The sequence below is a fragment of the Xyrauchen texanus genome, chromosome 39 (genome assembly GCF_025860055.1).
Source record: "Xyrauchen texanus isolate HMW12.3.18 chromosome 39, RBS_HiC_50CHRs, whole genome shotgun sequence".
Lineage (NCBI taxonomy): Eukaryota > Metazoa > Chordata > Actinopteri > Cypriniformes > Catostomidae > Xyrauchen > Xyrauchen texanus.
The window spans coordinates 30562083-30583078 of record NC_068314.1 but is presented as its reverse complement, the minus strand read 5'-3'; the positions used below and the strand labels follow the sequence as shown (position 1 = coordinate 30583078).

The 20996-nt window shown below is 37.5% G+C and overlaps 1 protein-coding gene across 2 annotated transcripts in view; it reads right to left on the bottom strand.

Annotated features, from left to right (window-relative positions):
* Positions 1–19347, bottom strand: part of LOC127632682 (extracellular sulfatase Sulf-2-like) — a 44352-nt gene extending 25005 nt beyond the window's left edge. For both annotated transcript variants that reach the window (XM_052111421.1, XM_052111423.1), the window contains exon 1: positions 18940–19347. The gene's annotated coding sequence lies outside the window, so the exon portion shown is untranslated. The remainder of the gene's footprint in view (positions 1–18939) is intronic.
* Positions 19348–20996: the final 1649 nt, after the last annotated feature.

The window sequence follows — 20996 nt, the reverse complement described above, 5'->3', positions numbered from 1 at the left end:
TGTGTTAATTGTTATAAGCAGTTTTTACAATTATATTTTTAACTATTAATTTTCATAATTCTTTTGATTATTATACATTGAATTATCTTTATTTGGGGGCTTTTTTATGCGAATATTGAAATATATGATTAATTCAATACATTAATCTGCATTTCATGTAATTAATATGGTTAAAATTTGAAAAGATTGACAGCCAAAACATTTATTATAAACTTATTTTGATTATTATATATTCGATTAAATTTATTAGGCACCTTTTTCAGCAAATATTGAAATTTGTGATTATTTCTGTTTGATTTGATTAATCGGCATACCATATAATTAATTCAATAAAAACTTTTAACCGACTGATAGCCCTAAAAATGTTTATAAACAAATTCAACTAACTAATACTAAACCGAACGTAAAAAAACAAAAAACAACAGAGACATCTTCAATATTCGACCCACAAAGGAGCAGCTCACAGCAGAAAGTGTATTTATCCCATCCAACACCTCTGAAACCTTCGGACTGCAGCACATGAACATTAGAAATAATTTATTTGGGCTTCCCACTGTCAGGGTGGCCATTGTGGGGATTTTCTAATCTTCATCGGAGATGGTCCATGGGGATGTGGAGCTGGTTGGCATTTTCCTTTTTTGACTTTCCGCATCCTAATCCTCTTCTCATTCTCCCTTCCTTCTCTTTGTGGTTAGATTAGAAGGCTTAGTGGTAGCCCCTCCAAAATCGATACATGTTGCAGCCCTCGTTGCCAAAAACACACAAGGGCTTCAAGGACAGTAGGGATGGATGGGAGCTTAAAAAGAGGAATTAGAAAAGGTCCGATGCCCAGCACACTGACCCGAGTCTTTATAAGGAATCTCAGCTAATCAGATATAAAGTGTTTTTATTGTCTAGGGATACTTTATAGGCATGAAACAGATCATGAAACATGGAACATTTTTGAAATATAGACCTTGGAATGTTTCAGATACCGTAGAGAGCATTAATAAACTAATTTTGTTCTCTTATAAGCAAAAGAACAGTCAAACAAATGTTGAAAAGTGGATTTGCATATGCTCCTAAGAACTCAAAGTGAAATCCAATGAATTTAAAAAGACAGTCATGGAGTTTCCATCTATGACTTCTTGAATTACACTTGCAGTGTGCCTCAATGTATGCTCCTATAACAAAAAGCCCAGCTTCTTAATCTTAATCACTTTTTGGCACATCTGAGGCATTGCTCGGTCACTCTCTCTCTCTCTCTCTCTCTCTCTCTCTCTCTCTCTCTCTCTCTCTCTCTCTCTCTCTCTCTCTCTCTCTCTCTCTCTCTCTCTCTCTCTCCATTCCTGTTTTGGAAATAGTTGATTTAGTACAGCTTCAGATTAACAAAGTATTATGGATGGATTCCCTGGATAGTTCTTATCACTATCATTTATTCTCCCTGCAGAGTTTGGATTTAATGTGTAATCCATATTGAAAGAGCTTTCTCACACTCATATTACCAAAACATACATATTTCATTGAAATAAATCACCTAATCTCTCTCACACACAAGTGCAAAAATGATAAAACATCTGGTGAAAATCATGAATTGTCATTCTTCTGGGCATATGGATATTTCCATTGCTTTGTATGTTTAACGTGACACTAATATATTCAATCACATTACCAACAACCCATTACTTAACAATCATGATAAAACCATTCTGGATAGAATAAGAGTCAGCTGCTCTAGAAATTCCAGTAATTCAAACAGCACTGCTTCTTCCAACAAGTTAAGCCACAGATTAGACATGAGAGTTTTATGAACTCAACAAATGGAGTACATTAAAAAATAATGTCAAGGTTAGCCAACAATGTAACAGTAAAGCATACTGTCATGTGTTGTTTAAATTACCAAGTTGATGTCACCATGCCTTTGAGATTAATAGAGTGCCACAGTCTGATTCCGGAAGTAGAAATAGTATTCATTTTATCCATAGGGAAAGTTTTTAAATGAAAATGTATAAACCTTTAAAGACAGCCATACCGTGAGCTCTGAGGTTGTTAATCTATGGTATATGTTTTTTCTGAAGCCATCAGTCGGTGTTATTTATTGTTAAAGATCTACACTACCCATGATAATGGTGGGAAAATCCACCAATCCTGGCAAACAAACTGCGCCAAAAGAGCTCAGAATTGACGCAGTCGAGTTGGTCTCCCTAATCTTCAAACGACTAATTTGTACATATCTGAATATTTTGCAATAAACAAACTATATTGATTCTATACTTTGAATAAATGATTTTATGTTTTTCCATCATTTTATATTCAGTTACGTCATTCCCAATTTTTCATGGCAGTGTAGTTTTTGCTCTTGTGAAAATTGTACCTTTGTCTTTTTGTCGGTTTTTTAATACTTTAAAAAAACAAGGAAGTAAATATAAATGGTTGGAAAAACATGTGGTTCCCCAACGTAGTTCTGCACAGTTCCCACATACTGTATATGCATTTAACTAATACTGTACCTAATCATTACATGGTATTTGGTTTACAATAGTCTCCCCATTTAGTCACCAACCATTAGGAGCCATGGCACTAAAGACCATTTAGTTAATGGTGCTGTTGTCGGTGCTCTGTGTGTGTGTGTGTGTGTGTGTGTGTGTGTGTGTGTGTGTGTGTGTGTGTGTGTGTCTTTTACTCTGTAGCAAAACTGGACGCTCTGTAGCAAAACTGCAGCTTTGATGATCGTAATCTGTAACCCGTAAAAAAGGCTATTACCATTCCCACAATTTCCATTGCCTTTTCCCTTCATTTACTTTCCTGCCAACCACGGTGGTCATTACATTTACAAATAGGCCAGCACAGGTGGTTGCCACCACTAATGGAGAGGTTTGGGAGGACTCATCTGAGAGATGTGAGGAGGAAAGAGCTACTCAAAGCTAAAGGTACTTAATGAGAGGCCAAGTCTGACCCAACCTCTATAAAACAGGCCATAAATTGTGACAGTGAATGACTCTAGACATTAGGGTGAATGAATAGCAGGACTGGTTTTAAAGCTTAGGCTATTCTGTTAATGAACCTGAAGACTCTCATCCTGATATGAATCTATTCCCAATATGGATGATGGCAAATGTACAACTGATTTAATGGAATAGTTCACCCAAAAATGAAAATTCTCTCATACACTTAGCCTGATGCCATCCCAGATGTGTATGACTGTCTTTCTTCAGCAGAACACAAATGAGGATTTTTAGAAGAAGATTGAGCTCTGTCCTTATTATGCAAGTAAATGTCACATTTAGGCAGCATTAAAGTAATCCACACGACTCCAGTCGATCAACGAGTGTCTTCTGAAGCGAATCAATAGGTTTATGTAAGAAACAAGTCAATAAGTAAAATGTTTTTATCTTTAAATTGGAGCTTCGGTCCAGGGTTTTGATGCTATTTGAAATGGCTGAACTCTCACCAATTCAAACTGAATCAGATCATGGATGGAAGTGCTGATTTAAACGTTTTGCACAGCTATGTGATGCGTCAACTGCTGGCAGGAAGCACATTTAACAGTTAATAAAGTTTTAATTATCTATTTATTTTTTACATAAATGTATCGATTTGCTTCAGTAAACAATAATTGATCAACTGAAGTCACACATATTACTTTTATGCTGCCTTTTGGACTTTTGGACCATCAAAGTGCTGGCACCCATTTACTTGCATTATAAGGATCTAACAGAGCTCTACCTTCTTCTAAAAACCCAGGGTGAGTAAATGATGAGAGAAATTTCATTTTAAATTTAAATTTTTGGGTCAACTGTGCCTTTAAGGCATCAGGATGATTAAACTAGCTTGAAATGTACTCAAATATTATAACATGAGAGTACAAATAGTTTACAGAACATATTAATGTAAAGTTGGCATGTCCTACAGTGGGACATCCTATACTCCATCTAAAAATAAATGTAGCTAATTCTTTGATCCACATTACTCATGCAGTTTTGAGTTCATATTAACTGGAAAATGTGTAGTATCTGTCACACCACAAGTCCATTTAAGGGTCACTGTTAAATAAGGTTGTCTGAGATTATAAACATTTTAAATATTTTTTTATTTATTTTATTAAAAATGTATTTAACGACTTTACAAAATGTCAAGTGAAATGATATTAGGATATTTTTTAAAACATAAACATGAAAGTATGATAGGAGGAGTCTAAAGGAATCCTCTCTGTTTTGTTTTATTTTATTTTGTTTTGTCAAACGACAATAGAATTGTTACATCATCTGACTTTGATTTAGTTTTTGTTTGATGTTTTTCATATATGAATAACATTTAAAAACAAAATTGCTTCACTGCTTATTTTTTTAAAAGAAATAATAATAAAAGAATATTCCAAATGACTTATGCCAACATTTCTTTTAAAGCTTTCTAACTGTCTCCAGAAAGTTACACCTCTTGGACATTTTTACTTTAAGCCCCTTTGACCCTTAAAACAAACAAGTGATAGGAAAACAATGTTGAGAATTATGAAAAACTTAAAAGAAATGATGACAGGTTACAAGACCTAATAAGAGCTCACGGTCCCAAATACATTCATATATTTTTTTACCTAAAATATTAATGTTGATGAAAAGAAAGTATGTGGACACTTTACGCGACAACAAGCCATTTAAGCCAAATATTGTGAACAGTTACTTTCACAATCCACAAAATGTAAAAAAGGTAAGAAGAATTATTCACACATTATGTGTCCCATAATCTTCCAGTCTGTTGTTAAACTCTATTTAAACTCTCAAATTTCTCAAGCTTCCAGTCTGTTTTTAACCTCTATTTAAATCTATTAAAGTAATTAGCAAAGCAGCAGGAGAGTTGTTTATTTTGATAACTCCTGAAGGAAGAGGGTAATGATAAGAGTTTGAGCATTTTCTCCAGGGGGAGAAAGAGAAAGACAGCAAAGGTTCCTTAGATGGTGCTGAAAAGTGCTATGATTTCCCACTGACCCGCCAGGCTACCAACTCACAAAAACAGGAGGTTATTCAGTTGTCCCCATACACACTGTGATGCATGTGGTGCATCTTTGTGTGTGGGCTGTCTGTTGGCACAATGTGTGTGCAGCTTCATTGGGGCACCTTTTTTCAAAGCGGGCACATCGCCCAGTGTTGACAAAACAGGGTATCTCCTGCTGTCTGCTTGTTTTGTGTGTACTGAGTGGAAAGAATCAATTATCCCACCACACAGCACACCATTTTAACATCTGACTCCTTATTAGACTGAGGTGGAATATCCCTGCTGTATTTGTAAGTACATATACACTCACCTAAAGGATTATTAGGAACACCATACTAATACTGTGTTTGACCCCCTTTCGCCTCCAGAACTGCCTTAATTCTACGTGGCATTGATTCAACAAGGTGCTGAAAGATTCTTTAGAAATGTTGGCCCATATTGATAGGATAGCATCTTGCAGTTGATGGAGAATTGTGGGATGCACATCCAGGACACGAAGCTCCCGTTCCACCACATCCCAAAGATGCTCCATTGGGTTGAGATCTGGTGACTGTGGGGGCCACATTTTCATGTTCAAGAAACCAATTTGAAATGATTCGAGCTTTGTGACATGGTGCATTATCCTGCTGGAAGTAGCCATCAGAGGATGGGTACATGGTGGCCATAAAGGGATGGACATGGTCAGAAACAATGCTCAGGTAGGCCGTGGCATTTAAACGATGCCCAATTGGCACTAAGGGGCCTAAAGTGTGCCAAGAAAACATCCCCCACACCATTACACCACCACCACCAGCCTGCACAGTGGTAACAAGGCATGATGGATCCATGTTCTCATTCTGTTTACGCCAAATTCTGACTCTACCATCTGAATGTCTCAACAGAAATCGAGACTCATCAGACCAGGCAACATTTTTCCAGTCTTCAACTGTCCAATTTTGGTGAGCTCTTGCAAATTGTAGCCACTTTTTCCTATTTGTAGTGGAGATGAGTGGTACCCGGTGGGGTCTTCTGCTGTTGTAGCCCATCCGCCTCAAGGATGTGCGTGTTGTGGCTTCACAAATGCTTTGCTGCATACCTCGGTTGTAACGAGTGGTTATTTCAGGCAAAGTTGCTCTTCTATCAGCTTGAATCAGTCGGCCCATTCTCCTCTGACCTCTAGCATCAACAAGGCATTTTCAGCCCACAGGACTGCCGCATACTGGATTTTTTTCCTTTTCACACCATTCTTTGTAAACCCTAGAAATGGTTGTGCGTGAAAATCCCAGTAACTGAGCAGATTGTGAAATACTCAGACCGGCCCGTCTGGCACCAACAACCATGCCACGCTCAAAATTGCTTAAATCACCTTTCTTTCCCATTCTGACATTCAGTTTGGAGTTCAGGAGATTGTCTTGACCAGGACCACACCCCTAAATGCATTGAAGCAACTGCCATGTGATTGGTTGATTAGATAATTGCATTAATGAGAAATTGAACAGGTGTTCCTAATAATCCTTTAGGTGAGTGTATATATAAAATATATATCTTTTGAAAAACTATACATTTTTACTCTTGTATTACAGACTCACCTACATTTATACACTTATTCCAATTTAATTAGCTTCTGAAGAAGTTCACCTGATAGACTGTTGTACTTTGTACAACGTGGTTCAAGACAAGTCAAGCACTCAAGCTGACACATGGCACAAGACTGTCAAAGAAACGACACAAGAGGATTGATTTTAGATCAATACTGGTTAGGTTTAGGTTAAAGTTTTAGGTTAGGTAGGTATGTTTTACTTATTAAAACCTCGTCTGATAAAGACACCATTTCACTCACGTTTGGTGCCCCCCGCTGGACATTTCACTGGGAAAACAGTAGCACAACGTCTAATAAGGCATGTCATTTTCCTTTACAAAAATGTTGCCATGGTCATGTAATGTTTATGAGACTAGGCTGAAAATAGCTACCCGGGAGTGTTCCAAAGATGGACTGACACCCTGAAATGGACTTTAGTTATAGTTAACCAATGCTAACTCTTTAAAGGGCTTCATAAAACTCTTTAAAAAATCCCTGTGTTTAAAAAAAAGAAGATGCACTAGTACAATCTTGTACACATGTAAGTGTACAAGCAGCAATCTAAGCCTCAAATCCAAACAGGGAAATATGACATATTTAATACGTTGGCGGACAGCTGCTTCCATTCTATGAATTCATTAACATTATGCAGAATCTCAAGGGTGTGATCTGTCAGTGCTCCACCTCAAGATCAACACCACAGACAATAATGTAAATACATTACAGAACTGAGAAATGCATTAGTCCTTGGTTTGGACTTGATATGATTATGTCTGGAGGGTAGGTCTCTTATGAAATATTTTATAACTCACATACTCAAGGTGCCTGACAATACCGGTAAATAAGGATTCAAAGATATTTAATGGGCAAAGATACTCTTGAATGTCGGTTCTTATGAGGGTTGTTCCTTGTTAGTAAGAACAGCACAGCTAACAATGTAATAGGTGGTTTGTTCAATTCACAGCAGGATACATTGCAAGATAAAACTAATAGGCCCTGTTCTATTTCTGTTCTGTGGCTGTGCAGAAACTAGGCAACAATACAGAGCTACATCAGGCTTAATGCTGCTGAGACAAGACCCGTTTACACCTGGTATTAAGATGCATTTTTGGTGATTCAATCACATGTGGTCAGATGAGACACATCGCAGTTTACACCTGGTCGCTTAAATACATCTCCTGTGACCACTTGTGATCAGATTTCGAGGGGTGGGACTCTGTTTCATGACGACATACATCAATCACTATGTCAGTGTGTTACTGCATGATATTACAGAGCAGCAAAGTCAGAAAAGACAAAGAAAGTGTGAAAAAAACGATGCACTTTTTCTCCCAGATGCATCTGAAATTGTATCTATGTACAAATGCCATATGTTGAGCAGAATTGTTTGTTATTTTAGTGAATTACCTGTATTAACCTGAGCAGCAGATATCAGACACACTGAAGAAGATCCGTGAAGTTCTCCTGCTTGTGTATATCCACTTTTTTTATTTTCCGATCAGACGATTATTTCCTTTTAAACCGCTCTATACAGCAAAGTTTAAACTCTTGTTTTAGTGCAGCAGTTCATTGACAGGTGACGGGTGGTGCTTCGCTGCTGCAGGGACGCATTTAGGACAGATAAGTTTACACCTCAAATGCGATGCGGTCAAATGCATTTTTTACCACATTCGTGTGTAGTTTTTGTAATCCGATCACAAAACGTTTTAGACCCCGTTTAGTTCTGTATTCAGTGCTAAGGTTACCACTTTGTTACAGTGTAATCTGTGAAAAAGGACCAATATCAAGTTCAAATCGGCTTTATATTTTTAATGTCTGAATTTCATGAACATGCACATATCCAAGTCATTACTTCTAATTTATGAGAAGTTAGTAGCCTATGTGTCTCAGATGCATAAAGAGAAAAGCTTCCTATCTTTCCGCTGTGCTCTCACATCAGTTCTGATGCAGACTGGCCCTCAGGCCATGTTTGTTTGATTCCATCTGGTCCAAATCGCTTTCGATCGATTCCAAGAGCTTCTCATTTACCCAATTAAAATCTTGCCGTGTGCCCGCAAGGGAGCTCCTTTGAGTTTGCTCAGTGCCCCCTGACTTCTTATGGTTTTTGTAAAGCTATTTAGTATTTTTCCAATCATTAGGTTAACTATTAAAATATGCTTAATGTCCTTTAAAATATGTGAACTTTCATTTTCAGCTAAATATTTTTTAGCTAAACTAAGACTCCAAGGCTGGAGTGTGATTTGATTCTGCAGAGGAAAAAAACTTTTGGAAAGTGACGGATAAACCTGCATGCAAACTAATGGGCCACATTGAAATAAATACATTAGTTGAGTTTCAGGCCACAAGAACTCTAGCGCGTGCAAAAGTAGCCAGCTAATCTGCTTTCTTTGTGAGTTGGGATAATCCAATTCTATAATTCCATAAAAGTTAATAAGCAGCCACAAAGCCTGCTGAGCTCCTCAGGGAGTGAGGGATAGATACGGAGAAAGAGAGAAAAAATGAGAGGGAGTAATGGGTCGATGTGGGCTGAAGTCCAAGAGAGACCCTGTAAAAACTTGGTTGGGAAAACCTTGAGGGTGCAGTTGAAGAGAATGGAAAATGTAAGGTGAAGAAATGCTATTTCAAAGATTATCAAAAGACACATTCATTCACAGCATATTACAATTTCTTCAACAAAACAATTTTAATAAAAAAATGATATATATATATATATATATTAAGCTATTTTCCTGATGTGCAGTTCCCCATTAGTTCAGGATGGATTAATACCACTGTTGAATGTTAAAGGAACAGATCACACCAAAATGAAAATTCTTTCAATATTTCCTCACACTAATGTAACTCCAAACCAGTTTGAATTTCTTACTTCCGTGGAACACAAAGGGGGATTTAAAAAAAGACTTTACAGGGTTTAATTGCCATACAAAGATCTACAAAAAGGGCACAAAAAAAAACCACAATAAAGCTACAGTAAAAGTAATCTATATGATTCATGCACTATAATCCAAGTTAATTCAAATTCAAGGCACGATTCACTCTCAAATCAAATTATTTATAAAGCGCTGCAATCAAATATTGCCTCAAATTGCCGCACATTCAGAAACCAGGTTTGATCCGAATCTGCTCACTTATCTACTATGCAGTATGCCAAAAACTGTATTCCAATGGAGTAGGGTGTCCGGATGTCACGATTCACTGTTGTCTGCCCTATGTTTCTCCCTTGTCATCTGTCCTGGACTATACGTCCCATAATTCCCTGCCCTCATCACTGCCAGCAGTACTTCATTGTTCTCGCCTGTGTGTCATTTAATCATTATCCTTTGTGTATTTAAACCCTATTGTTTTATCATTCGTTGTCAGTTGTTGAATGTATGTTCTTGAATGTGTTTCTGCCCGTGCCCTTCATGGATGTTTTCTCATTTATATTTTGGTTTCCCATCGTGGATGTTTTATTTCTTCCCTGTGTTTTTGTTATACACCGAATTACCTGGTTTATCTTATGTTTTCATTAAAAGCTGCATTTAGATCCCACTCCTCGTTACATCGGATCCTCTGTATTCCTAAAAGAGCAAGCTAGTAACACCTTGATGATCTACTACATCCATCGGAATTCTGAAGTGTGCATCCACCAAACACCGGAGTTGACATTAAAATCACACTTAAAATGCTGATTTAAAAAAATCTGCAATACAGGAGACTCATATCAACTTAAGTGCTGTGTATACCAAGAAAGTTGTTCCTTGTGGTTAAGTTGCATTTGCTTAAGAAAACCAGAGTAGATTATTTTTGCAGTTGTTGTTACTGTCATTTTTCAAGTCAAAGGACAATGCCCACATTACCAGATGAAGTATGCCCGGAATGTATTCATACTACCCACCTGCATACCTAAAGAACATTCTTATTTCTGACCAGTAAGTGTGTCCTTCATCGAATGCAGTACATACTCTGACAGTGCTTTCACCATTTATCTGATTAATTTGGGTGAAAATATATTTGAAATCACTAAAAACATTTTGATTAAAAATTCTGTTTCTGATTTACATTTACATTTACATTTATGCATTTGGCAGACGCTTTTATCCAAAGCGACTTACAGAGCCCTTATTACAGGGACAATCCCCCCGGAGCAACCTGGAGTTAAGTGCCTTGCTCAAGGACACAATGGTGGTGGCTGTGGGGATCGAACCCACACCCACCGGATACCTGCAGATTTAAGATTGATGCTCTCTGTGTACTTTGCTGGATGTAATTACAGATCTCTACCGGATACCTGCAGTATCATCATGGCACAGCATTTGTAATTATGCATTCAGATCACTCTCTGCCTCATAGGGCACCGCCAGAGGTGCTGTGCTTCAAATCACCCATCAAAGCCTGCCAGTTACCCATTAACATTTAAGACAGTGGGCACCAGGCTCTTCATATGATACTTTAGATTCATATCAGGCCTTGCTTTGCTCTCAGCAACTCATGAAAATTAGATCTTGTTTTTCAGAGAGAACTGCTGAGAGCAGGATTTGACAAGTGTCCAGACTCTTTGATTTAATGACTCGGATGTTTTGGGGAGGGGTGAGAGTGATGCTGAGAAATCATAAGTGAGGATGACATAGACTATTCTATAATACTCTCTTTCCACCATGCTGGAAAATCCATCTTAAATGGATAGTTCACCCAAAAAGGATTTACTCTCATGTTGTTACAAACCCAAATTACTTTTTGTCTTCTTCTGTGGAACACAGAAGTAGATGTTAGACAGAATGTTAGCCTCAGTCACCATTCACTCTCATTGTATGGGAAAAAGATGCAATGAAACTCGATGGTGACTGAAGCTGTCAGTCCCTAACATCTTCTTTTGTATTTCATGGAAGAAAGAAAGTCATATTGTTTGAAACAAAATAAGGGTGAGTAAATGATTGCCTTAAATATGGTAGCTTATCACTATCCTTTTTTGAACACTTCTGAGAATATTGTAATTTCGTTTAAATCTTCCACTTATTGATCTACCAATCTCATTTGACCAATACATTGAAACAGTTCAAACTCTATTTTCGGTTAATTATCAAATCCTTGTATGTCCTCTAATAAAATGCTTATATCAGTCAAATGCATTTAGAGTTTCTCTTTTTTTAAAGGGTGCCAATCAAACGTATCTGGATGTGATTGGAATATTATGGATAAAGGTTTAATCTGCTAATTACAAACTGATACTTTGCACATAATCTGTGAATCTACAACATTAATTTTTCAGCATAGAAATTCTTCAGCCTGATCTCACAATGAATTCAGAAACAGGTAGGCTGACATTTTTTAGCTTAAAGGTATAGATCACCCACAAATTAAAATTCTCTCATCTATTCACTCTCATGCCATCCAAGATGTGCATAACTTTCTTTCTAAAGAAGTTATGTTTCAAATTTGAAGATGATCTAACAAGAAATTAGGTTCCTGCAAGCTTTTTTCTCAGTAAAATCGCTGGCGGTGTACAGAGTAAAATGAAGGCTCCGCCTTTCAAGACGACACAAAATCTGACTGCACTGCTTGGCTATTATGAATAAAACTACGCCCCATTTTTAAAAATAGACTTTTGAGACAGGCTCATTTTGTTTACGAGACTCTAATATATAAGATAATATACAGTTTTACAACATTAATGCTGCTCAGATTGCATAGTTTGTTGAAGAAAGACGATCTCATGTAAACAATGGAGAATATATCAACATTTCTCAGATTTATCACTTTTATTTTGGATAAATCTGAGAAATGTTGGATGTTTTCAATGAACGCTTGTCATGGACAGTTGACCCAAGTGTGGCTAACTGGATTCATCTGGCGATTGCGTTTTCATAACAAAGGTATGAAGTCCTGTTTTGATATTGCATGTTTTCATTTGTAATCCTGGCACAAATTACTAAATTGCTGTTTCTGGAGCATTGCTTTTGTGAAACAGAGATCGGATATCAATGTTGAACCCTTAGACCTTAGAAAAGATGTTTAATTTGTTGACATTACATTTACAGATGGTAAATTATATATTAAATGTAAGCAGAGTGATGTAACCACCGCATGCGGGGGGGTTGCATATCAACAGGTTAATAAGCTGACAATGTGCATGTTCATGTAAACACAATTAACTGGCCTTTATCGGTGTAAGGTCATAAAGGCTTAAGAATAAACCAATCAACATATGTAGATTTTTGGCCATTACCCTGATTTTGCATTGCATGTAAACACCTTTGTCAAGATTCTTATCAGCCTAATAACACGTGTTGTGCGCATGCCTCTTCACGGTTTGACATCAAGAGCAGAGAATGAGTTTATTATTTCAAATCTATTAGTTTTCTTGCTGTCAGAATTTTTAAATGAGCTGTTTTTGAGTTGTCAGCATATCGTGTGCATGTAAATGGGCTCATTGATGTGATCGAGTGAAGAGGAATGCATATTTATTAACCCCCAAACCCAACCCTAAACCTAACCTTCTGTGGAGTAAAAATGTAATGTTAGATGGAAAATAGAATCTCCGATTCACAGGAGATGGCAAACACACTTGAACCGATGCAAAAATGTCTGATGGAAGAAGGTGCTTGTCAGTGCACTGCATAATTGGGCTAGTGTCAGGGTACTGGAACATTTGGAAACAACATGCCGTCTTCCCATGTGATTGTGTTGAATTCCTGCTGGTCTAAGATTGTCTTTTCAGCAGAGAAATCTGATTTTTGTTTTTGGTGATTCTCTCTAAAACTACTACAATACAGTACTTAGACTTTTATCTGTAGACAAAGAACCCCATTAAATGTGTGTTCTCTAGCCTATTAATTAGATTGAGTCATGGAGTATGCAAATTAACCCAAAATAGCTCCCACTCAGAAAATTGAGATTAAATTCATTTTTTTCCTTCGCTGTCAGAAGGAGGTCCCAGATGACCAAATTCACTCAGCTCCATAGTTGCAGCTGAACTACTTTAAGAAATCCTTGAAAAAAGAGAGAATGCATTGGCAGCCTCTATGAACATGTGAATGTCCACAGACATGTTGCAGAAACTACAGGGCTGATGTCTGTGTGTAAGGCTGATGTCTCAGGACCCTAAGCAGCAAGCCATTCATTTGCCAATGTACTGTATGTACTAAATCTTGTAGGACTTGCTCCACAGTTCTGGTTCAGACAGCAGCAAAGAGAAAGGAGGACAGTTGATGTGGGGCTGAGCGGAGACAGAGTGCATATTAAATAATGAATGACTGGGGCACAGATCTCTCAGCACCCATCACATTTGTCATTACCTCATTGCCTCACAGGCAAATACAAGAGCATGCTCACTGATGATTATTTAACCCTGCAGATCTCTAGATCACATCTCCAAACATTACTTGCTTTCAACAATGTACTTGACCCAAAGAGATGCTTTTGACCAACAAAAATGCAGAATGACTCATGAAACATTTTATTGTGGTGACGACTGAAGATTACACTCTTATTCAAGTCCTTTAATGGTCAAAAACCATGCACGTCCACAGCACGGATGTGGTATGAACCAATTCAGTCTAACTGCATTTGAACACAAGTGTGAGGTACAAGGCCTATGGTGAGAGCAGCATGAAGAGTCGGAGAAGACTATGTTGAAGACTATGTTGATTTGATGATCTGTGTGAATCAAAACAGACAACTTTCTGCGGATCTATCAATATCCCAGATGTGTATGATGTTTTTTATTCTGCAGAACACAAAAGATTTTTAGAAGAATATCTCAGCTCTGTTGGTCCATACAATGCAAGTTAATGGTGAGCAGAACTCAGAAGGGCCAAAAAGGACATAAAAGCAGATAAAAGTAATCCACACAACTACAGTGGTTAAATCTTTGTCTTAGGGAGCGATATGGTAGGTGTGGGGGAGAAACAGATCAACACTGTAAAAATAATTCCAGGATTTTAAGTTTTACAGTAAATTCTTACAGTAAAATACTGTTTTATGTATTTAAAATCAGTGCTGGCTAGGTCATTTTCTGTCACAACACAACAAATTAGTATAATCTATATGGGAATATGGGACAATTGAGTTTCATCTGAAGTCAACATTATGGTGTTTAATGTTCCTTCTGAATGGGACCTTGTCTTATTTATTTCTAATTCATTTTCTCCCAACTGGTGCAAGAGTGTTTAAGAATCCAAGTTATTGTACTGGGATGAATGGAGAAAACTTTTTAATGTAGTGGTTGACTTTATGTCGGACCCTGATGTATTTTCGACACTATATGATGCATATGAAAGTATAGGAAATGTATCATATCAAATGAACAATGAGTCCAATGCTGATGTCTATGATATTATTGGTTTTATAGCTCATGAACTTTTATTAAAAAAAATCTGTCAACACTCAGCATACAAAAATCAACTATGGTGATAATTAATAAACAATGTAGATAAAAAAATACAGATGACCATTGTGATTTTACAACACAGCACTACTAAATTACAGTTATTTCTTGGTCCTGTTCACTGTAAAGTCACATCATACAGTTGTGTTTTTTAATTTGACTAAATTGTAGAAACAGTACAGCTGCTCCCAATAAGCAGACTACGCAGTTTGTGTAGTAGGGCACCGACTCCGGGCACCATCTTACCCTAGGAGGGCACAAGAAAGTCCACCGGCTGCCCTTACTCACACATTATATGTTATTCAAGGACCCGAAAGCAGTTGCGTAACACAGATGATCGCTTGCGCTCATATCCACATACACCCCCCCCCCGAACTCTGCATAGGGCATCAATTTGGCCAGCGGCGGCCCTGTGTAGGAATACTCCTGTAAACTATAATGTGAAAGTCGTTCAACTAGCAGCAAGGAAATTTTTGTAAACTCACACTAAAAGTTTATACAGTGAATATTTGAGTCATTTTTACGGTTTATCTACACTTTAACTTTCACATTCAGCCACCTACTGGTCGGTAGTGTTTGGCAAGTTACTTTTTAAAAGTAATCCACTACTCATTACAAATTATTTTTGTAAAATTGTAATTAGATTATTACTTACTTCATCTACAATGTTGGAAGTTAATCAAACTTGCGGAAAACAACAAATGTAACACTAATAGCTCTTTTAGTACTTTAATATTGACTGAAATATGAACCAAATTACAGCAATATGACAAAGACACCAACTTGGCAAAAGATATCCAATGCATTTCTAAAAATGCAAATTAACTTTCTTATCTCAAATATGCTGTATTAGTAACTTCAAGTGTGTGTGTGTGTGTGTGTCCGCAATCTACAACCTTCTTAGCAGTGTGTGGCATGTATGTGTACATTAAGCTTGTTTACTGGTGTTTGTGTTGGTGTGAAAGACACAAAAAGAATCCTAATGAACTGAAAACATTTCTGAAAACCCATTTGAAGACAGCTTTGATAGTAAAAGCATTGTGTATTTGAATGCTTGTTGTTTCTTTTCGGTGTGTATATACAGGTTTGCTTGTGTGTTGCATCATACATGTCTGTGTGCATGTATGTCTGTTTGTGTGTACATGTGCAGCATGTGTGAGTTTACACAACTTTACAGAGAGTGGATTATCTCTACCTCCCTGCATGTGCTCGGACTAATTGAGTATCCTTTATCACTTGCGCATCTGTAACGCTATTGCATTATGTCTGTGTTTAATTGTGTACAGTACATAAAGAACATAAAAGAGCCGTTTGCTTAGCGACATCTTTTTAAAGACGCTGTTTGGCAAATGTTCCCACATTGTGAGCAATATATACCTTTGTCAGATGGGAACGAGTGCTGTTTTACATATACACCCGAAACCAATCCCCTCTCCTCCCGCGGCTGCTGCAGAGGGACACCCGAGGGAAAAACACGAGGATGGGGCGGAGCGTGGATATTTAAGGAGGATTTGTCGGCCAGGGCTGAGATCTCGCTGAGATTGCTTGTGAGCACATGAAAACTTTAAACGATTCACTTTAGTTTTCAATTCGAATAAACAACTACATTCCGCTGCGTCCATAGTACTGCCCATAAAACACACATAAAAGTACCAACATAGGAACATAATACATTTTAAAATGCATTCTACTTAATTAATATTATTGTTTTAGCAATAAATGTGTAATCCAAGTAACTTAATTTTATTCACGTCTGTAACTGTAATCAGATTACTTAATTTTGTTATCATGTCATAGTATCATATTGCTTGTGAAGACATGGCATTAATCACTGGAGTCATATGGATTACTTTAATGCTGCCTTAATGTCATTTTTGGACCTTCTGAGTTCTGGTCACCATTCACTTGCATTGTGAGGACCAACAGAGCTGAAATATTCTTCTTAACAATTCTTCTTTGTTTATGTACAGAAAAAGAGAGAAAGTCATACACATGTGGGATGTCAAGAGGGTGAGTAAATTATGAAAGAATTTTCATTTTTGGGTGAACTATCCCTTTAAACACATTTTTATGGGTTAGGTTGAGGTAGTGGAAGCTCCTTAAAGGAATTCCAGTTTCAATACAAGTTACAATACAAGTTGGTTTAATGTTGAAAACTGCAAAATATTGATTTTCACTCATCCCTCGAAGCTAAAATCGAGGTTCCAGATAGGCACTTACATTGGAAATGAATGGGGCCAATTTTCTATAGGGATTGAATGCAGAAACGCGAAGCTTATTGTTTTATAAAAAGCACTTACATTAATGCTTCTGATAAAACTTGTGTATTATGTCAGAGCTGTTGACTTGTGGGGAAGTGTTCTGACACTTTGTGCTGAGGCATCCTGGGCAACCCGAGTTCAAATCCAGAATCTAGGTCCTTTCCTAATCCTGATCCACCTCTTCTCCCCAGTCAATTCCTGTCTCTCTCCATTATACTATCCAATAAAAGGTGAATAAGCCAAAAAAATAAATAAATACATACATACATACACACACACACACACACACACACACATATATATATATATATATATATATATATATATATATATATATATATATATATATACAGTGCCTTGTAAAAAATCTTTTGTATTATTTTTTATTATAAAGTTGTTTAAATCACCGTTTTTATGTTGTTTTAGGGTTCTAGATTTAACAGCATTACGTTGTCATTGCAACAAAGTTATACATTGGATATAACACAGTTTTAATTCTGTGTTCTATTTACACAGAAAAGGATAATTTTATCACAATAAAAACATGTTAGCATGCATAATTGTTTATGTCTTGTGCTTATACTTTTAAAACAGTGAGTATTGTTAAAGTTGGCCCCAATCACTTTCATTGTAAGTGCCTCGCTGTAACCCAGATTTGAGCTTTTTCTTTTTTCCACCCCATTTCTCTCCAATTTGGAATGTCCAATTCCCAATGTGCTCTAAGTCCTTGTGTTGTCGTAGTGCCTCTATCCGGGTGGTGGAGGATGAATCTCTGTTGCCTCTGTGTCTGAGACATCAATCCGCGCATCTTATCACGTGGCTTGTTGAGCGCGTTACCGCAGGGACATAGCAAGTGTGGAGGCCCATGCTATTCTCTGCAGCATCCACGCACAACTCACCATGCGCCCAACCGAGAGCGAGAACCACACATTATAGTGACCACGAGGAGGTTAGTCAGCGTTAATACACGCTGAGCTACCCAGGCCCCCGATTTTATCTTTTTTTAAAGCCGGGATAAGTCTAAAAAAATTTTGTGGTAGTTAACTAAGTAAAAACATTATGCCACAAATGTTGAATCGAACAGAATTTCAAAAATAAACCTTGTTTTCAGATAGCTTTCCAAACCTGCATTTGATCAAACAGACTTGACCCCAAACTCACATCATTAGCTGAGTGCGTGTTGTTTCAGGCTGGACAGGCCGCTTAAAACCTCTTATAGCTTCATAGCGTTTACAGTTTTCGAGAAAATTAACCTATGAATGGCGTAATTATAGATGGCTCTGCATATTAAGCTGGGATAGGAGAAATAAAATTTACACCAGATAAGTCACACACTTCAGCTTTAAGCATTTTATGAATATTCACGAAAAATTACTACAAAACATCAATGAAGTCACTGTCCAAAATCAAGATAATTTAGATTATTGCACAAAGAATTGTGCTCCTTACAAAAAAATTTAAGCTAAAAAATGTGCTTCATGTGGTAAAATCTTAATTAACTAGTTTGATTCAAAGCAAAAATTGTCTATTATTTGACATAACTGAATCAACCCTGATACATAGGTACACCAACAACACTCATTTTAAGGGTTAGATTAGCTAGAAATAGATCCTTAAAGTAAGACTTGCAGTTTACCCCTGTGAACTATCTGGAGAGAATGATGACAGAACAAACAAAATCAACAATGGAGGAATAAACCTGTGCATCCCTTCCATTACAAGCTGCATTCAATGTGAATCTCATGAGGTGGTGGTAGCAAGCAATAATTAGGGACAAAAGCACATACCTCACTGATGCCCACCTCTGCCACAGGAGTCTTCTCTGAAATAAAACTCAGGGGTATGATGATCTTTCACCTGTTTGGTCCACAGCAGACCACCTCTGACCGGGCTTCCTCTCTACCAGCCGTGCGAGTGGGCTCTCTCATAGCGGGTCCCCTGATATAGACACACTGAGAAGTGAAAGGAAAGAGGCGGGGTTTTGTAGCAGATAAATAAAAGTGGGCAGAAGTGAAAGAAGTCCCTCAATCTACAATTCAATATCGTCCGCTCCCCTCTCTCATTGTCTCTCTCACTTTCACTCATGCATATTAACACATCCCTGTTTTCCCATATTCTCCTACACACACGGGGGAAACTCTATTACTTTATCTCTCTTTTGCTCCTCCTCAAACTCTTTCGGGCTCTCTGAGCTGGTATTCATCCGGCAACTGTGTGACTGAATCAGGGCAGTTCTGGCCATCTGTTAGAGCCTCCAGAGCTTCACCTATTCACATGGCTTCTAAAGCTGCCGGACTGGCAGTGAGGAGAGAAAGGAAGGGGTGGGGATAAGGGATCAATCTTGGAGCTGGAGGGCAGGGACTGGGTACAGAGACAGTATTTATTGGGCTGGCAACTATCAGAAGCACTGGATAGCACATGGCCGTTAACGAACGACAAAATCGAGGGTTCTAAGAAAGTACAACAAAAAAGTATAGGACACATCTGAGCACACACAATCAGATGCATAGCCTACCGATGAACAGAGGGAAGGGACAAATTGATTAAGTAAAACACTGTAACAGTCTTTCTGGTGTATAGGAAGCAGGAGTCAGCTTCAGCGAACCATGTGAGTTTATTTACACTGAACTTAATAAAACCAAAAATTGCACTTTTCAGCATCTTATGAAAATGCGCCTTTTCAGTCTAGCAGTTAAGCTCCCATCACACACACTGCATTCTATATGCCTCCTCTCCTCTGGCTCCCTCTTATACCTCTCAAGCTCTCACTGCAAAATAGGAAAGAGCTGTTAGACATAATTCCCACCAGGTGAAAATCCTTACCACTCTCATCTCCCGAAATCACTCTCCATTCACAAACCGGTGCTCGATCACGCCCCCATCATCACAAACACACAATAAATAAATAATTTATAATATTATACTGTATGTAAGGGAGACCGGGGCTAATTGTCACACATTTAACTCCAGTTAATATTTCTCAAGGTAGGTTTATTTTTGAAAGTAAATTTCTGCATAGCAACAAACCTTAAAGTCTTGGCTACAAAAAAAATATTGAACATTTCCAATGTTATTACCAAGGAAAAAGGTGAACACACAATGACCTTCTGTGACAAGTTGCTACACTATAGGGGGTAAGTTGTCACAATAGAATCTGCCATTAAACCTGTGGTGTGGGTAACATGTGAACATTGAAGGGACACATTACCCCGTCAGCCCCCCATCACAACCACCACAACAAAATGTATGCCTCTCTTTAATGGAGTTCACCTAAAAATGAAAATTCTCTCATAATTTACTCACCCTCATGCCATTCTAGATGTGTATGTCTTTCTTCTGCAAAACATTTTTAGAAGATTATCTCAGCTCTGTATCCATATAATGCGACAAGTGACAAGTGACAAAACATTTTAAGCTTCAAAAAAGATATGAAGTCAAGTCAAGTAATTTTTTATTTGTATAGCGCCTTTCACAACACACATCCTTTTCAAAACAGCTTTACAGAATATCTTGCATTAACAGAAAATGACACTGTAATATCTATAATGTCTTAGAGTCAACAATGTGTAAAGGCAGCATAAAAGTAATCCAGTACTCCAGTGGTTAAATCTATGTCTTCAAAAACAATATTATAGGTGTGGGTAAGAAACAAATCAATATTTAAGACCTTTTTTACTTTAAATTCTCCTCCTTGCCCAGTAGGTGGCGATATTCAATAATGAATTTTCTTTTTTTTTTTTGTTCATTTATGGCATTTAAACAGCATGTGACAACCTGCCCTGATAAAAAATATGACAACATACCCCAACCTGACCTTTGTGAAAAATACTGTTGTCCTAAGAAC